The 17714-nt window shown below is 39.8% G+C and overlaps 1 long non-coding RNA gene across 1 annotated transcript; it reads left to right on the top strand.

Annotated features, from left to right (window-relative positions):
* Nucleotides 1-1534: 1534 nt before the first annotated feature.
* Nucleotides 1535-17461, top strand: LOC138855394 (uncharacterized). Its single transcript, XR_011394633.1, has 3 exons — nucleotides 1535-1711; nucleotides 16016-16190; nucleotides 17320-17461. It is a non-coding gene; the product is annotated as an uncharacterized lncRNA (long non-coding RNA).
* The last annotated feature ends 253 nt before the right edge of the window (nucleotides 17462-17714 follow it).

The following is a 17714-nucleotide window of genomic DNA, read 5'->3' as shown; positions in this document are numbered from 1 at the left end:
AGCCTCTGTACTCTGTTCCTCACCCTGTCGGTATACAATACCGACAGGATGAAAGTTAAGACACTTGTGCAACATCTGGTTATCTTTATTGTGGATGACCCTTAACAATACCAAGCATGGCAGAGAGAAGCACCACTGGACTTCTGCGCCAGCCTTCGTCGGGTGTAGACGTCTCTCTCTCGCCTGAGTATCAGTGACAAATTTCCCCCGTTCTCACTGGGACGCTTGTCCTCATCTATTTTGCCCACCTGGCACTCTACAGGAGGGACACCTGTTTATCGGCTTACTTGAGCCAGCTCCATTTTTTTCTCCAGAGCAGGAGATGCACAAATTAACATTAAGATTGACAACACGCTAATTGCCAGAAATAATGGGGGCAAATTCCTAGGCTTATACCTTGACAACAACCTGAATTTCAGCACCCATATCCAGCATATAACTAAAAAAGTATCCCAAACGGTTGGGATCCTCTCCAAGATACGATACTACGTGCCGCAAAATGCCCTTCTCACACTATACCACTCACTTATTTATCCATACCTCACCTATGCTATTTGTGCTTGGGGATCAACTGCAGCAACACACCTAAAGCCAATAATAACACAACAAAAAGCTGCAGTAAGAATAATCACTAAATCCCATCCCTGGCAACACACCCCCCCCCACTCTTCATAGACCTAAACTTACTCCCTGTTCAGTACATCCACACTTACTACTGTGCAATCTACATCTACAGGGCCTTAAACTCTAATATCAACCTTGACCTAAAATGCTTTCTTGATAGTTGTGACAGAACCCACAGGCATAACACCAGACACAAACATCTCTACGACATTCCCCGTGTCCGACTAAACCTTTACAAAAATTCAATGTATGTCAAAGGCCCTAAAATCTGGAATACCCTACCTGAGAACTCTAGAACTGCAGACACATTCATCACCTTCAAAACTACCATTAGAAAACATCTTATCTCCCTGATACACCCCGTCAACTAACTACACGAATACCACCTGGTGGTTCACACTTACACTCACTCATTTGACCATAAACAGAAATATTAATCTCAATCTTAAAATAATGAATCCTGTGATACTCCAATACTGAAACTATGTACTGTGCCAAAACAAAAGCATTCACATTGCTAAACTCACAAACTAGTATTTAGTCACTTAGCCATAATACCAACTTACCTCATAATTTGTAATATTTTACAATTAAGAATAAAACTAAGTCTGCCCGAAATGCCTAGCCATGCTAAGCGTTCTAGTGGTACACTCTGTAATCACTATTTTACAACATGTAAACCACACAATAACCAAATTTCTGTAAAATCAACATTGTAATCCTTATAGAGAATAAACTCTGCGGAAAATTCTTTAACGGTCTTTGGTGGGAAGCCGATTACTGAACTCAGGTTGGCGTCCCTCTCTGCTGGGGCTTGGCAAGGGCGTCCCTCTTTGCTGGGGCTTGGCAAGGGCGTCCCTCTCTGCTGGAGCTTGGCAAGGGAGTCCACCGGATCTAATTAGAAACTTCAAGTTTCTATCTTTATTTACAAAGGAACTTTTGTTCCTTTTCTCTCATCGTCCAGTCCTGGGCAACAATTTTTTTCTCGTACCATCGAGAAACCGGACTCGATACGGCTTGTGCTGACAGTGGCCCTTATAAACCCAACAAAGAAGACAGGAAGAAGCACCACTGAACACTTCTACGTGTAAGTATTTATCAAATAGTTTCATAAATACTTGCATACTTATAGTTGAGGTGCTAGAATTAGATGGTGTCTGTGCTGTTCAACTTTACTCAAGCTTATTAGCTGCTTTATCACAGTTTCGTCAGCTTGTGTAAGTTTTAAGTGCTACAAATTTGTATAACTATAAAGCTTGGTGAGGGGTTCTTGATTTAGGAAATTGGATCTGTGCTCCAGTTCCCCGAATTAAGCCTGAATGCCTTCCACATCCCCCCCCCAGGCGATGTATAATCCTCCGGGTTTAGCGCTTCCCCTTGATTTTAAAAATAATAATACAAATTTGTACAACTATAAAGCTTCGTATTTGAAATACTCATGTGTACTTCATAAGATAAGATTTCGTTCGGATTTTTAACCCCGGAGGGTTAGCCACCCAGGATAACCCAAGAAAGTCAGTGCGTCATCGAGGACTGTCTAACTTATTTCCATTGTGGTCCTTAATCTTGTCCCCCAGGATGCCACCCACACCAGTCGACTAACACCCAGGTACCTATTTGCTGCTAGGTGAACAGGACAACAGGTGTAAGGAAACGTGTCGAAATGTTTCCACCCGCCGGGAATCGAACCCGGGCCCTCTTTAAGTTATTTTTAAGCCTTTCCATAATGCTCTGTATACAAGGGGGTTTTGGTATGTATACTCAACTACTGTATTTCTCTGTACAACTATACCCCTTAAGGAAGGTTCCTTGATGCTGGTGAGGGGCTCTTGATCTAGGGAATTGGATCTGTTCTCCAGTTCCCTGAATTGAGCCTAAATACCTTCCATCCATCCCCCCAAATGCGCTGTATAATCCTACGGGTTTAGCGCTCCCCATGATTATAATAATAATTTGTACAACTATGTATCATGTCCAAATAACAATAATAAATAAATAAATTTACACACTGTAAATTACCCAGGATAACCCATAAAGTGACTTATTTCCATTAGGGTCCGTCATTTTTGCTTTGTTGAACCATAAAAATTGTATTAGATATTGACCTCACTTAGATGTTGACCTCACTTAGATACTGACCTCACTTACATATTGACCTCACTTAGTTATTGACCTCACTTAGATATTGACCTCACTTAGATATTGACCTCAGTTATTGACCTCACTTAGACATTGACCTCACTTAGTTATTGACCTCACTTAGATATCGACCTCACTTAGTTATTGACCTCACTTAGATATTGACCTCACTTTGATATTGACCTCACTTTGATATTGACCTCACTTTGATATTGACCTCTGATATTGACCTCTGTAAACCCCGCATTGTAATCCTTATAGAGAATAAACTTTTGATTTGATTTGACCTCACATATGCCTCTTGGAGGCCTATGTGAGGGGGAATCAATGACATTAACTGTAATTCCTGAATTATTGTATTTCTGACCTTGTAGGTCAAACCATACCACAGGCGGGGATAGAACCCACGGTCAGAGAGTCTCAAAACTCCAGACCGTCGCGTTAGCCACTGGACCAGCTACCCACAATAAGATTCGTCCAACTAGGTATATTTCTACACCATAGGAAGGTTAGCATAGGCCACCACTGTGACCACAAATGCAAGTTTTTACAGACGAATCTCCAGCTAGCGTGGCCGTGACGAACTCTAGCTCAAGTCCCCTCACTACCATCAACATGACTCACAAAATCGTAATGACACGTGGTATGGTTTGTTTGCAATCGTGTCATTACGATTTCGTGAGTCTTGTAGGTCACATATACAATAATTATTTTTGTTATTATAATAATGATATTGTATATCTGTGCCTGACTTACTGCATTAAGGTCTCGAGTTGTTTATAACATTTTATAATTTTGAGAGCAGCAAGTTTTTTATAAGGTGAAAGACCAGTTAATACTAATGTGCAGTAAGGTCACAGTAAATGTGATAATGTGCAATAAGGTCACAGTAAATGTGATAATGTGCAATAAGGTCACAGTAAATGTGATAATGTGCAATAAGGTCACAGTAAATGTGATAATGTGCAATTAGGTCACAGTAAATGTGATAATGTGCAATAAGGTCACAGTAAATATGATAATGTGCAATAATGTCACAGTAAACATGATAATGTGCAATAAGGTCACAGTAAATGTGATAATGTGCAATAAGGTCACAGTAAATGTGATAATGTGCAATAAGGTCACAGTAAATGTGATAATGTGCAATAAGGTCACAGTAAACGTGATAATGTGCAATAAGGTCACAGTAAACATGATAATGTGCAATAAGGTCACAGTAAATGTGATAAGAACATAAGAACATAAGAACGAAGGAACACTGCAGAAGGCCTACTGGCCCATGCGAGGCAGGTCCAAGTCTCCTACCGGCTTAAGCCAAAGCACCCAACCTAGTCAGGTCAGGTCACATTGACTTAAGGGAGGAACACGGCAACCGACCTGTTAGCACAAGCTATCAGGTCTAACTCACACCCACCCACATCTACTCATGTATTTATCCAACCTATTTTTAAAGCTACACAACGTTCTGGCCTCTATAACGGTACTTGGGAGTTTGTTCCACTCATCCACAACTCTATTACCAAACCAGTACTTTCCTATATCCTTCCTGAATCTGAATTTTTCCAACTTAAAACCATTGCTGCGAGTCCTGTCTAGGCTAGATATTTTCAGCACACTATTTACATCCCCTTTATTTATTCCTGTCTTCCATTTATACACCTCAATCATATCCCCCCTAATTCTACGTCTTTCTAGAGAGTGCAGTTTCAGGGCCCTTAGTCTATCCTCATAGGGAAGGTTTCTGATACATGGGATCATCTTTGTCATCCTCCTTTGTACATTTTCCAGAGAATTTATATCCATTCTGTAATACGGTGACCAAAACTGTGCAGCATAATCTAAATGAGGCCTAACCAAGGATGTATAGAGTTGAAGAACAACCTGAGGACTCCTATTATTTATGCTTCTTGATATGAAGCCAAGGATTCTATTAGCTTTATTGCGAACACTTATGCACTGTTGTCTTGGTTTCAGATTACTGCTAACCAGAACTCCTAAATCTTTTTCGCAATCCGTAATATTAAGATCTACATTATTTAGTTTATATGTGGCATGGTTATTGTCCTGTCCAACATTTAGAACTTTGCATTTGTCTATATTAAACTGCATCTGCCACTTCTCCGACCACTGCATCAGTCTATTCAAATCTTCCTGGAGTGCTCGAATGTCCTCGTCAGAATGAATTCGACGGCCTATTTTGGTGTCATCGGCAAACTTGCCGATGTCGCTCTTTATGCCCTCATCTATGTCGTTTATGTAGATTGTGAACAGCAGGGGGCCCAACACTGACCCCTGTGGAACACCGCTCGTGACGCTTCCCCACTCTGATTTCTCCCCATTTATGCAAACTCTCTGCTGCCTATTTGTCAACCATGCCTCTATCCAGGAAAAAATTTCTCCTCCTATTCCGTGTGCTTTAATTTTCCTCAATAATCTCTGATGTGGGACCCTGTCAAAAGCCTTACTGAAGTCCATATACACAATATCATATTCATTACCATGATCTACCTCCTCAAATACCTTAGTGAAAAAAGTTAATAAATTCGTAAGGCAGGAACGCCCCTTTGTAAAACCATGCTGAGATTCTTTGATTAATTTATGCTTTTCAAGATGGCTACGAACTGCCTCGGCAATTATTGATTCCATAAATTTTCCCACTATGGAGGTTAGGCTTATTGGTCTATAGTTCGAAGCTAAGGACCTGTCACCTGTTTTGAAAATAGGTATCACATTTGCCATTTTCCACTTATCTGGCACCATGCCAGTTTGTAGTGATATGTTGAAAAGATTAGCCAAAGGTGTGCTAAGCTCCTCTTTACATTCCTTTAGAACCCTTGCATACAGTTCATCAGGGCCTGGGGATTTGTTAGGTTTTAATTTATCTATTTGCCTAAGGACCATGTCACTTGTGACCCTAATAGTGCACAGTTTATTATCGTCCTGTTCTACATAATTTATCATTACTGGAATATCGCTGGTATCCTCCTGTGTAAAAACTGAGAGGAAGTATGTGTTAAAAATTCTACACATTTCCTTATCACTGTCAGTGAGCTGACCCGAGGAACTTTTGAGTGGGCCTATCTTGTCCCTGATCTTACTTCTGTATACCTGAAAGAATCCTTTTGGGTTAGTCTTCGATTCTTTTGCAACTTTAACCTCATAATCTCTTTTTGCTTTTCTAATTCCCTTTTTTATTTCTCTCTTTAACTGAATATATCGATTTCTTAATTGCGCCTCTCCTCTTTTGATTTGCCTATATATGCCTCTCTTTTGACCAATCAGATATTTTAATCTATTGTTCATCCATTTAGGATCATTTTTGTTTGATCTGATTTCCCTATTTGGAACATAATTTGACTGAGCAGCTAGAACTATGCCCTGGAAAGCATCATATCGGCAACCATCACCACCTACCTGATATGCAATAAGGTCACAGTAAATGTGATAATGTGCAATAAGGTCACAGTAAATGTGATAATGTGCAATAAGGTCACAAACGTAATAATGTGCAATAAGGTCACAGTAAACGTGATAATGTGCAATAAGGTCACAGTAAATGTGATAATGTGCAATAAGGTCACAGTAAATGTGATAATGTGCAATAAGGTCACAGTAAATGTGATAATGTGCAATAAGGTCACAGTAAATGTGATAATGTGCAATAAGGTCACAGTAAATGTGATAATGTGCAATAAGGTCACAGTAAATGTGATAATGTGCAATAAGGTCACACTAAACATATGATATCGCAATATGCATAAGAACCACAGTGGAAAAATAGTTAAATCCCAAGCAAGCACTTTTGTGATTTCTTGTATTATCAAGCAGTAGTCAAAATAATAATATGGGAAAGTGGCATACATGGCAGAAATGATATGTATGTCAGGGATGGAGTTCCCTTATCTAGGTCTGGGGGTCTGCAGTGGAGGGAGCTGTTAGGCTTTGCACTAAAAATAATACTTAGTGGTATGAATTTTTGTGGGAAGGCAATGATATATGAGTGTAGTGAAATTGTGAGTTTGAAGGGAAGCAGTTATAAGTAGAATGAGGTGTTATTGGTGGATAATAATAGTATGGATAGCTGCATCCATTGGATAACAATGGATAGCTGCAATGGATGAAATATTGCTGATTTTTTAGGGTGTCATTAATAGCAGTAATTTTCTGGGAATAATTTACCTTTGCAGGTGCAATAGTCCCATTTTTCTGCCAGGTTTTTGTGTGCAATCCTGTTTATTTTTAGGGAGTTATGTGATAATAATTCCTTGTGAACATAATAATTTAGTGTATGTACTATGCTGTGTGGTTTATTATTGTATATATGTAATTTCTGCTGTGCTAGTGATATCCAAAATGTCTGTCACCTTTGGAAAGTCTGGTGCTGGCAGGGATCTTGTAGAAGACCATGTATCAAATCCCACTGCTAGTAATGAATCAAATCCCACTGCTAGTAATGAATCAAATCCCACTGCTAGTAATGAATCATATCTCACTGTTATTAATGACTCAAATCCCACTGCTATTAATGACTCAAATCCCACTGCTAGTAATGAATCAAATCCCACTGCTAGTAATGAATCAAATCCCACTGCTAGTAACATGAATAATGAAGCAAAACTTATAAAGTTGAAATTAGTCATAATTGGGGAAGAAAAAGAACAGTTAAAGATTGATCGTACAATGTTACAGGAACAAAAAGACTTGGAAATGTTTAGGTCTCAAGAGACAAGAAGAGGCAGTTTGCTTCTCAACAAGCCACAATAAATAGGGTAGAGGCATTTAATTTGAATAAAGCCATAAAATTTGTGCCCACACTCCTAGAGAAAGACCCAGACCAGTTTTTCCTGTTCGAAAGGATGGCCTGATCCCAAGATTGGCTGGACATGGAATGGGTAACATTAGTATGAACCCAGTTAATTGGTAAAGGGTTACAAGCAGCTAGTTCTCTAGTGGCCTGGTGGCTATAGCTCCCGCTTCACACACGGAGGGCCCGGGTTCGATTCCCGGCAGGTGGAAACATTTTGATGTGTTTCCTTACACCTGTTGTCCTGTTCACCTAGTAGCAAATAGGTACCTGGGTGTTAGTTGACTGGCGTGGGTCGCATCCTGGGGGACAAGATTGAGGACCCCAATGGAAATAAGTTAGACAGTCCTCGATGACGCACTGACTTTCTTGGGTTATCCTGGGTCGCTAACCCTCAGGGGTTAAAAATCTAAACGAAATCTTATCTTATCTTATAATAAACTGAAGGAGGTAGTTTTACTTGCTTATCAGATCTTGCCAGAAAGGTACCGGCAGAAGTTTAGAGGACTAAAGTTTCAGGCAGGTCAGTCTTTGGTGGAATATGGTCAGGAGATGTCACTTCTAAACAGGTGTTGCCGCTCAAAGGGTGTGATAGACAATTATGAGGGTATACTTTCCCTAATTTTGCTAGTGGATCTTTTGAGAAATGTTCCTACTGACCTTAAGGCATATCTTGAGGAGAAGGATCTTGATGATTTTAATAATGCTTTAGAAGTGAGTGATAGTTTTTTAGCTAACCAAAAGTTTGGTAGTAGTTACCACCCAGAACTTACTAATAATGGTAGGTTTTCTCCACCCACCAGTAGAATTAGGAAATTTCAGAAGTTCAAGCCACATTTTCCAGCCTAATAACCACCGGAGTTTTAACCCGTAAATGGTCCAAGCAGATCTACGTTCATATGCATAGTGCTCCAAAAGTAGATCTACGTTTTTTTTTTACATATTTTCAAATATAAAAAAAAAAAAAGTAGATCCAAGTTTTTTTACACGTTTTCAAATGTAAAAAAAAAAAAATGATGATCTACTTTTTTTACATACTTTCAAATTGTAATAAAGTTGGTAGAATTACCGACAATATGTAAAGTAAAAGGGCACAAGTGCAACTAATGTGACACCTATTGTGGCAACGTTTCGCTCTCCAGGAGCTTTATCAAGCCATTACAAACAATACATGGACACAGAGGGTATATAAAGGCTCAGAGTGAGGTGAATACTAGTGAGGTACCATTTCGATGTTCACTAGTGGTAGTAGTAGTAGTAGTAGTAGTGGTAGTGACAAAAGTAATACAATATGGTAGAGCAATTAATTCGTACATGAGTAATAGCTTTTATATCCTTTTACTCATGTACGAATTAATTGCTCTACCATATTATATTACTTTTGTCACTACCACTACTACTACTACTACTACTACCACTAGTGAACATCGAAATGGTACCTCACTAGTATTCACCTCACTCTGAGCCTTTATATACCCTCTGTGTCCATGTATTGTTTGTAATGGCTTGATAAAGCTCCTGGAGAGCGAAACGTTGCCACAATAAATGTCACATTAGTTGCACTTGTGTCCTTTTACTTTACATACTTTCAAATGTTGAAAGAACATACAGTGGACCCCCGCATACCGATTTTAATCCGTGCAAGAGGGGTCATTGTTATGCGAAATAATCGGTATACGAATGAATTTTCCCCATAAGAAATAATGGAAATCAAATTAATCCATGCAAGACACCCAAAAGTATGAAAAAAAAAAATTTTTACCACATGAAATGTTAATTTTAGTACACACAAACTGAAAAAGGCATGCACAATTACATGACACTTACTTTTATTGAAGATCTGGTGACGATTGATGGGATGGGAGGAGGGGAGAGAGAGTGTTAGTGTTTAGAAGGGGAATCCCCTTCCATTAAGACTTGAGGTGTCGAGTCCTTTTCTGGGGTTACTTCCCTTCTTCTTTTAATGCCACTAGGACCAGCTTCAGAGTCACTGGACTTCTTTCGCACAACATATCTGTCCATAGTGGCCTGTACCTCTCGTTCCTTTATGACTTCCCTAAAGTGTTTCACAACATTGTCAGTGTACAGGTTGCCAACACGGCTTGCAATAGCTGTGTGAGGGTGATTTTCATCAAAAAAGGTTTGCACTTCAAGCCACTTTGCACACATTTCCTTAATCTTTGTAGTAGGCAACTTCTTCAATTTCTCTCTCCCCTCCTCTGAACCAGTTTCCTCAGGTCTGGCCTCTTGCTGTTGAAGTTGATCTATCAGCTCATCAGTGGTTAGTTCTTCATTGTCCTCCTCCACCAACTCTTCCACATCCTCCCCACTAACCTCCAACCCCAAGGACTTTCCCAATGCCACAATGGATTCCTCAACTGGCATAATCCTCTCAGGGTTAGCCTCAAACCCTTCAAAATCCCTTTTGTCTACACATTCTGGCCACAGTTTCTTACAAGCAGAGTTCAAGGTCTTCTTAGTCACTCCCTCCCAAGCCTTACCTATAAGGTTTACACAATTGAGGATATTAAAGTGCTCTCTCCAAAACTCTCTTAGAGTCAGTTGAGTTTCTGAGGTCACTACAAAGCACCTTTCAAACAGAGCTTTTGTGTACAGTTTTTTGAAGTTTGCAATAACCTGCTGGTCCATGGGCTGCAGGAGAGGAGTGGTATTAGGAGGCAAAAACTTGATGTTAATGAATTTCATGTCCCCATAAAGTCGCTCTGCCACGTCTGTAGGATGACCAGGGGCATTGTCTAACACCAGGAGGCACTTAAGTTCTAATTTCTTTTCAGTTAGGTAATCTTTCACATTGGGGGCAAATGCATGGTGTAACCAGTCATAGAAAAAGTCCCTAGTGACCCATGCCTTACTGTTTGCCCTCCACAGCACACACAAATTCTCCTTGAGGACATTCTTTTGCCTGAACGCTCTGGGAGTTTCAGAGTGATACACTAATAAAGGCTTAACTTTGCAATCACTAGTAGCATTGGAACACATCAACAAAGTAAGTCTGTCTTTCATAGGCTTATGTCGTGGGAGTGCCTTTTCCTCCTGAGTAATGTAGGTCCTGCTTGGCATTTTCTTCCAAAACAGGCCTGTTTCATCACAATTAAACATTTGTTCAGGTTTCAGTCCTTCAGTCTCTATGTACTCCTTGAATTCATGCACATATTTTTCAGCCGCTTTGTGGTCCGAACTGGCAGCCTCACCATGCCTTATCACACTATGTATGCCACTACGCTTCTTAAATCTCTCAAACCAACCTTTGCTGGCCTTAAATTCACTCACATCAGCACTAGTTGCAGGCATTTTTTTAATTAAATCCTCATGCAACTTCCTAGCCTTTTCGCTTATGATCGCTTGAGAGACACTATCTCCTGCTAGCTGTTTTTCATTTATCCACACCAATAAGAGTCTCTCAACATCTTCCATCACTTGCGATCTTTGTTTCGAAAACACAGTTAAACCTTTGGCAAGAACAGCTTCCTTGATTGCCTTTCTGGTGCCCACAATAGTAGCGATGGTTGATTGGGGTTTCTTGTACAACCTGGCCAGGTCGGCGATACGCACTCCACTTTCATACTTATCAATGATCTCTTTCTTCATCTCTATTGGAATTCTCACCCTTATTGCTGTAGGGTTGGCACTAGAAGCTTTCTTGGGGCCCATGGTCACTTATTTTCCAGAAAAAGCACCGAAAACACTGTAATAATACGAAATATTCCGATTGTATGCTTGGATGTTACCGCGGAGGCTGGCTGGTAAACAATGCCACCGGCGGCACATGTGAGGCTGGCTGAGGGTGCACATTGGACGCGTCTCGGACGAAAATCGGTGAGCGGGTTTTTAAGCGGTATGCGAGGCAAAATTTTTGCGATTAAAGCAAGCGGTATGCGGATTAATCGTTATGTGATGCCATCGGTATGCGGGGGTCCACTGTATATATACGTTTGGACCGTTTACGGGTTAATAAGCCTAATTCTCCAGTACCTGCCCAGGACAGTTTTAAGTCAGCCATCACAGGTCCAGGACTATAGAGAACAGGTAGGAAGAGCCCAGTTCCCCAGGGTCAAGGACCCCAGCCTATGCCAAGTGGCAGGGGGCTTTTAAGCCTTATTACTGTACATATTGCAATAAACAGGGCTACCTGCAACCATATTGCAGAAAGATGCTTAGGGACCAGGCTGCAACAGATGCTTAACAAATTTTGTTAAAACCAAGGATTACACTGGTTATTTAAGTGTATGTAGTTGTCTGGGGGATAATGGTTCTCATGAGTTAGTTTAATATCTTTATTATGCACCCCATACCCATCCTGTGGGCGGTAGTCAAAAGATTATAAAGGTACATAATGGGTCCAGGGACTGGACCCCAAAGTTATGATAGCTGAACTAGTTACAAAGGTAATGACATGAAAGATGCTGTTTTTTGGCATCAATGCTTTAAATTGTAGATGCAGTTCTGAGCCCATTGCAGGAACAGAAGCCTGTTCACCTATGTTGACCTTACCTTGGAGGAATTTTATCCAAACCTAGACTATTTATTTTACAAGGAATTCTGGACAGAGCATCATTAATCTATGAGTAACTGCTTGTTGCTACCAACAGTAACAAAACCTACAAGAATTACAGAGACTAGACTAGACCACATCTGGACCAACACCATATCTCCTTTAAAATCAGGCATAATCACAGATAATACCACAGACTGCTACCCTACCTTTCTCATAGGCAAATTACCCCAAGACACTACTAAAGTAACCTTCAGACTTCAAAATGAAGCAGCCATTAATAACTTCACAACAGCAATGACAAACATCGACTGGCTAACTGAGTGAGTTCATTACCTTTGTAACTTGCTCAGCTATCAAAACTTTGAGGCCCAGTCCCTGGACCCATTATGTACCTCTGTAATCTTTTGACTACCGCCCACAGAATGGGTATGGGGTGCATAATAAAAATATTAAACTAACTACTAACTAACTAACTGAGCTAGAAACCTATACAGATACTGACGAATGCATTAATAATTATCTAAAAAAGATCCAATACCTCTATAACAAGCACTGCCCTAAAAAACCAAATAGATCACAGCTAAGAGACTGAACAGTCCCTGGCTAACACCTAGCATCTTCAGATCCATAAATATAAAGCACCTATACGAAAAGCAGTATAGAATGGGTCACATAACCAAAGGCCAAACAAAATGTTACTCATCAATCCTAACCAACCTGATAAGAAGGGCAAAAGAATTGTATTATGAGAACAAATTATCCAACTTAAAAGGTGATATAAGAAAGACCTGGAAAACCCTTTCAGAAATTCTAGGAACAAAAAAGATATCAGGAAATAGTGCAATTGAACTAACAAAACCAGATGAACATCAACTCCCACCAACTGAAACAGCAAACAACTCGATTTTTTCTTCTCCACCATAGGAAAAAAACCTTGCCAATAAAATCCCAAGCTCAAATACCCCACCCAATGACTACCTCACTGGCAACTACCCGAACACACTGTTCCTAGCTCCGACTAACCCAACAGAAGGCTCCCTTATTATCAACACTAAAAAAGCAAGACAGGAGATTTAACCCATAAACGGTCGTAGTGCCCCAACTTTTTTGAGGAAAAAAAAAATAGTTTGCTTTTAATAGGAAAAAAGAGCATATGGTACCCAGGCATCCCCAATTATTTTAATATGGCACACAGTGAGTGCACATACCCATTCTCATGTCTAGGCAACTCAGGCTTATCATGGCAATGTTGAATGTATGACAAATAAAACATATATACGTTTGGGGCACTAGCGGTAAAAACGTATATATACGTTTGGACCGTTTACGGGTTAAATACCTTATCACCCTTTATATACAAAAAAGCTTCACAAGTGCTGTCACCAATCATTGCGACACTCTTTAACAAATCCATTGAAACTTCTACCTTCCCCACAGTTCTCAAAATAGCGAGGGTCACCCTGATACATAAAGGAGGAGATCAAACAGACTTGAATAACTATAGGCCAGTATCCAACTTACACCCTCTCTCTAAAATCTTTGAAAAATTAATTCATAAGTGAATCTATTCCTACCTCATCTCCCACAACATACTCAACCCCTGTCACTGCACTCGAGAAGAAGGAAGTCCCATTGGGGATCTTCATTGATTTACGCAAAGCTTTTGATACAGTTGACCATGATTTGCTGCACATAAAATTGTCTCACTATGGTATAAGAGGTCACTCTCAACTACCTAAAGTTGTACCTTAGCAGCAGAAGCCAATATGTGTATACAGATGGAGCAAAGTCTTCCACACAGCCAGTTACAGTTGGTGTCCCATAAGGAAGTGTCCTTGGCCCTCTTCTCTTTCTCATTTACATAAACAGCCTACCAAATGTATCACAACTACTCAAACCCGCACTATTTGCAGATGACACTACATACGTCTTCTCTCACCCGAGCCCAGTCATGCTAGCCAATACTGTAAATAGTGAATTACAGAAAATATCTACCTGGATGATGATTAATAAACTCACTCTCAATATTGACAAAACCTACTTCATACACTTTGGAAACAGAACCACTGATGTCCCTCTTAGGATAATAAACGGATAAGTTATCACAAAGCTCACAGAGGGAAAATTCTTAGGAATCCACCTTGATAATTGACTCAAATTTCAAACTCATATACAACACATTTCCAAGAAAATCTCCAAGACCGTAGGCATTCTATCGAAGATACTGTACTATGTTCCACAGCCAGCCCTCCTGGCCCTATATCACTCACTCATTTACCCCTATCTCACCTATGGAATTTATGCATGGGGCTCAACAACAATAAACCATCTCAGACCATTAATTACCCAACAAAAGGCTGCAGTCAGAATGATAACAAATTCCCACTACAGGCAGCATACTCCCCCAATATTCAAAGCTCTAAACTTACTCACCGTACAAAACATCCATACTTATTATTGTACCTGCTACATACATAAACACTTAACTCTGATATAAACCCTCCCCTCAAACATCTCCTTACCAACCTCAACAGAACACATGACCACAACACAAGGCACAGATCACTCTTTGATGTTCCTCGTGTCCATCTCGCACTATGTAAAAATGCAATTCACATAAAAGGCCCAAAAATCTGGAATTCATTACCTGTGAATATAAAAGAAACACTGTCTGCTTATCAATTCAAGACTCTTCTTAAAAACCACTTACCCACAACTAATTAAATACTGATTAACTGTATCTCATAAATGTATAACCTGTGACCCTGTCAAACTACATTACCTAATAGAATACTCCATTCTCTTGAATGCTCAGTAACTCATCAAAGGTGTTACAAATTTGTACAACAATAAAGCCTCTTATTTCAGGTACTCATTTGTACTTCATGTTATAATTTGTTTACTGTATTTTTACCACTGAATATATCATTGCTTAGTTAATCTTGAGTTAATTTTAAGCTGCCCACAATGCTGTGCATGCAAAGGGCTTTTGGCATGTACACTCAACCACTGTATTTTTTTTTGTACAACTATGTATCTATGTATCATGTCCAAATAATATATAAATAAATAAATAAAAAGGCCCTGCTCATGCTCTCCTTTTCTGGGTCAGCAGCAGATGTTTATGTTAAGGGGCACGATGGAGCGTCTGTCCTTTGGTCATTGGAGAGTTCCACAAGGACTCTTATGACAGCTCTTTGGTTGAACAAAGCCAATGAGAAGGAACCCCACTAGACTTGGGATGGTGTGTGGGACCCTAGTGAAGCAACAAGCCTGATTGAAGCCAGCTCCAACTGTCTTTCTTGCAAATGATTTGTTTTTTGCATCATCTGTAAATATTGTCTGTATAATTCCTGCTATCAGTAGCTCATTTATTTCTATCTAGTTTATCTTGCTATAAGCAGGTGAACTAGCCAAAAGGCAACTCTTGTATTCTTTATGTATAGGGAGGGGGCTGGGTGCTTGTCCTGAAGTCTTAATGTGGATTGCATGATCCTGTCTCTAGACAGTATTGCATTGTATACTTGTAGTGTCATTGTGTGCTTCTGCTTCAGTAACATGGTGTTTGAACCTGAGATTTCAGCTGCATTGTCTCAGCAAACCTCCCTACAGTATTGCACTTTAAATCTGCAAAGTCATGTGGTTGTGATTTGTACTGCAATAAGCATATTTAATGGTTAGCATTTTCTTATAATGCTGGTGGGTTATGCCACCCACACTATAGTTATGATAATCTAAACAAGCTTCTTCAGGGGTTCTGTGCCTGGATTACCCAGGGGTTGTACCAGTTGGACCAGAGGTTCTTGTTTTTTTTCAAAGACCATATTGGTCATAACTGGTATGAAGGGAGTTTAGACTTGCTGGTAACGTGTTTGTGGCCAACCGCTTCTTGTGTGTGCGGTCTCTTAACCTTTTTTTTTTCTTTCTAGGAACATTGTAGGGGCAGAGATCATCATAGATCATTAATGGACCTGTGAATTGGAAAACAAAACTTCCTGAAAACCAACAGTGGTGAAAAGACAAGAAAATGACCAAAGCAATCTTCACCTGTTCACATGACGGCTGCTGCCCGAACGAAAGTCAACTAGAGGAAAGAACTGTATGGTATGCATGTTTGTGTATAGTCAAATCTCCCTTGGGGCCATAGAAATGTGTCCCATTGAAGCATCTAACTTCAGGAATAATGGACCTTATTGCTTAACAATTTTGTTAAAACCAAGGATTACACTGGGTATTAGGAACATGCTGTGTTTTTGCATCATTGCATTAAATTGTAGATGCAGTTCTGAGCCCATTGCAAGAACACAAACTTCTTCTCTTATGCTGACCTTACCATGGAGGATTTTATCTAAGGCTAGACAGTTTATTTTATGCGGAATTCTGGCCAGGGCCTCATAAATCATATGAAAAATCCATGATCATGCCTTCCTTTTCCAGGGTTGCAGCAGACGTTTCTGTTTCCGTGCCTTTTTGTTTGTAAAATAGGTCTCTTTAAAGTTACCAAATATTGTAGATTTCCATCTTTGTATTATTTATCCATGAGGCTCTTGTAGGATTTTAGAACTTACCTGGTTATTATAACTGAAGTTAGTTTGTAATATGTGGGATGAACCTGCGTTCCATTTTGAATATCTCTAGGAGAGATTTAGGACGTTTAAAGTAAATGTAAATGACTAGAAGTCATCTGTTGGCCATTTTAGTATAACTTTGTGGGGTCATGACGTAGGTAGTTGCAAGTAAATTTGCCAAAGTTTTTGTTACTGAAAATTATCCATTTGCTCTTGATTAGAAGTTGCTGCAAAGATTGTAGATTTGAAGAGGTTTTAAGTGTGTTAAATGTCTCTTATTTGGTGCTGGCAATACAGCCTCTCCTCACTTAGCAACGTACTCATTTACCGACACCTCGGACTTACGACGAACTCTCTGACCAGTGTGTATACTGTATCTAAATAATGTATATTAGAGCTGATTTCCTCTAGTTTGGTCATAACAATATACAGTACACTGCTGTACAAACATTTAAAAATATACCAGAAATATTATAAATGGTGCAGAGGTGACACTGAAACATTATTGAAGATGGTTGTCACAAACCCACTACCATTATATTATTCTCCTCACTTAGCGATGAATTCATTTACCGACGTGGCCTTAGGAACGGAACTTCGTTGTAAAGTGAGGAGAGGCTGTAATTTGTTCTTTAGATTTCTGAAAGGCGGTTTCTGTCTTACAGGTTGATGAATGTGATTTTAGAGTCTGGGGAGCCATAGCTAAAAAGAGGTAGCCAGAAGCAGTGAGTGGAAACCAGAAATGGCAAGTGCAAACCTGAGGCAGCAAGTGCATACTAGGATGGGAAGCCTGTGGAAAGCTACCTGGTATGTATTATTGTTTAATTGTTAAAGTGATGCAGATTGTGTCTGAAATAGTTATGAAAGGTTACCTGGCTGTTATATTTGAAGATGTTCATATGTGGGATGAATGCGTGTCCTTTGTTGAATATCTGTTGGATAGGTTTAGGACATTTAAAGTAAATGTGAATGAATATACTAGCGTCTCGATTTGGTGAAGGCTCCGTCCCCTATCTAGGAGGGACGACTGACACGGTCCTCTACTACCAATGAAATTGAG

The sequence above is a fragment of the Cherax quadricarinatus genome, chromosome 92 (genome assembly GCF_038502225.1).
Source record: "Cherax quadricarinatus isolate ZL_2023a chromosome 92, ASM3850222v1, whole genome shotgun sequence".
In the NCBI taxonomy this organism is placed as follows: Eukaryota; Metazoa; Arthropoda; class Malacostraca; order Decapoda; family Parastacidae; genus Cherax; species Cherax quadricarinatus.
The sequence above is the reverse complement of the archived record's forward strand: the minus strand, read 5'-3'. Positions and strand labels throughout refer to the sequence as shown.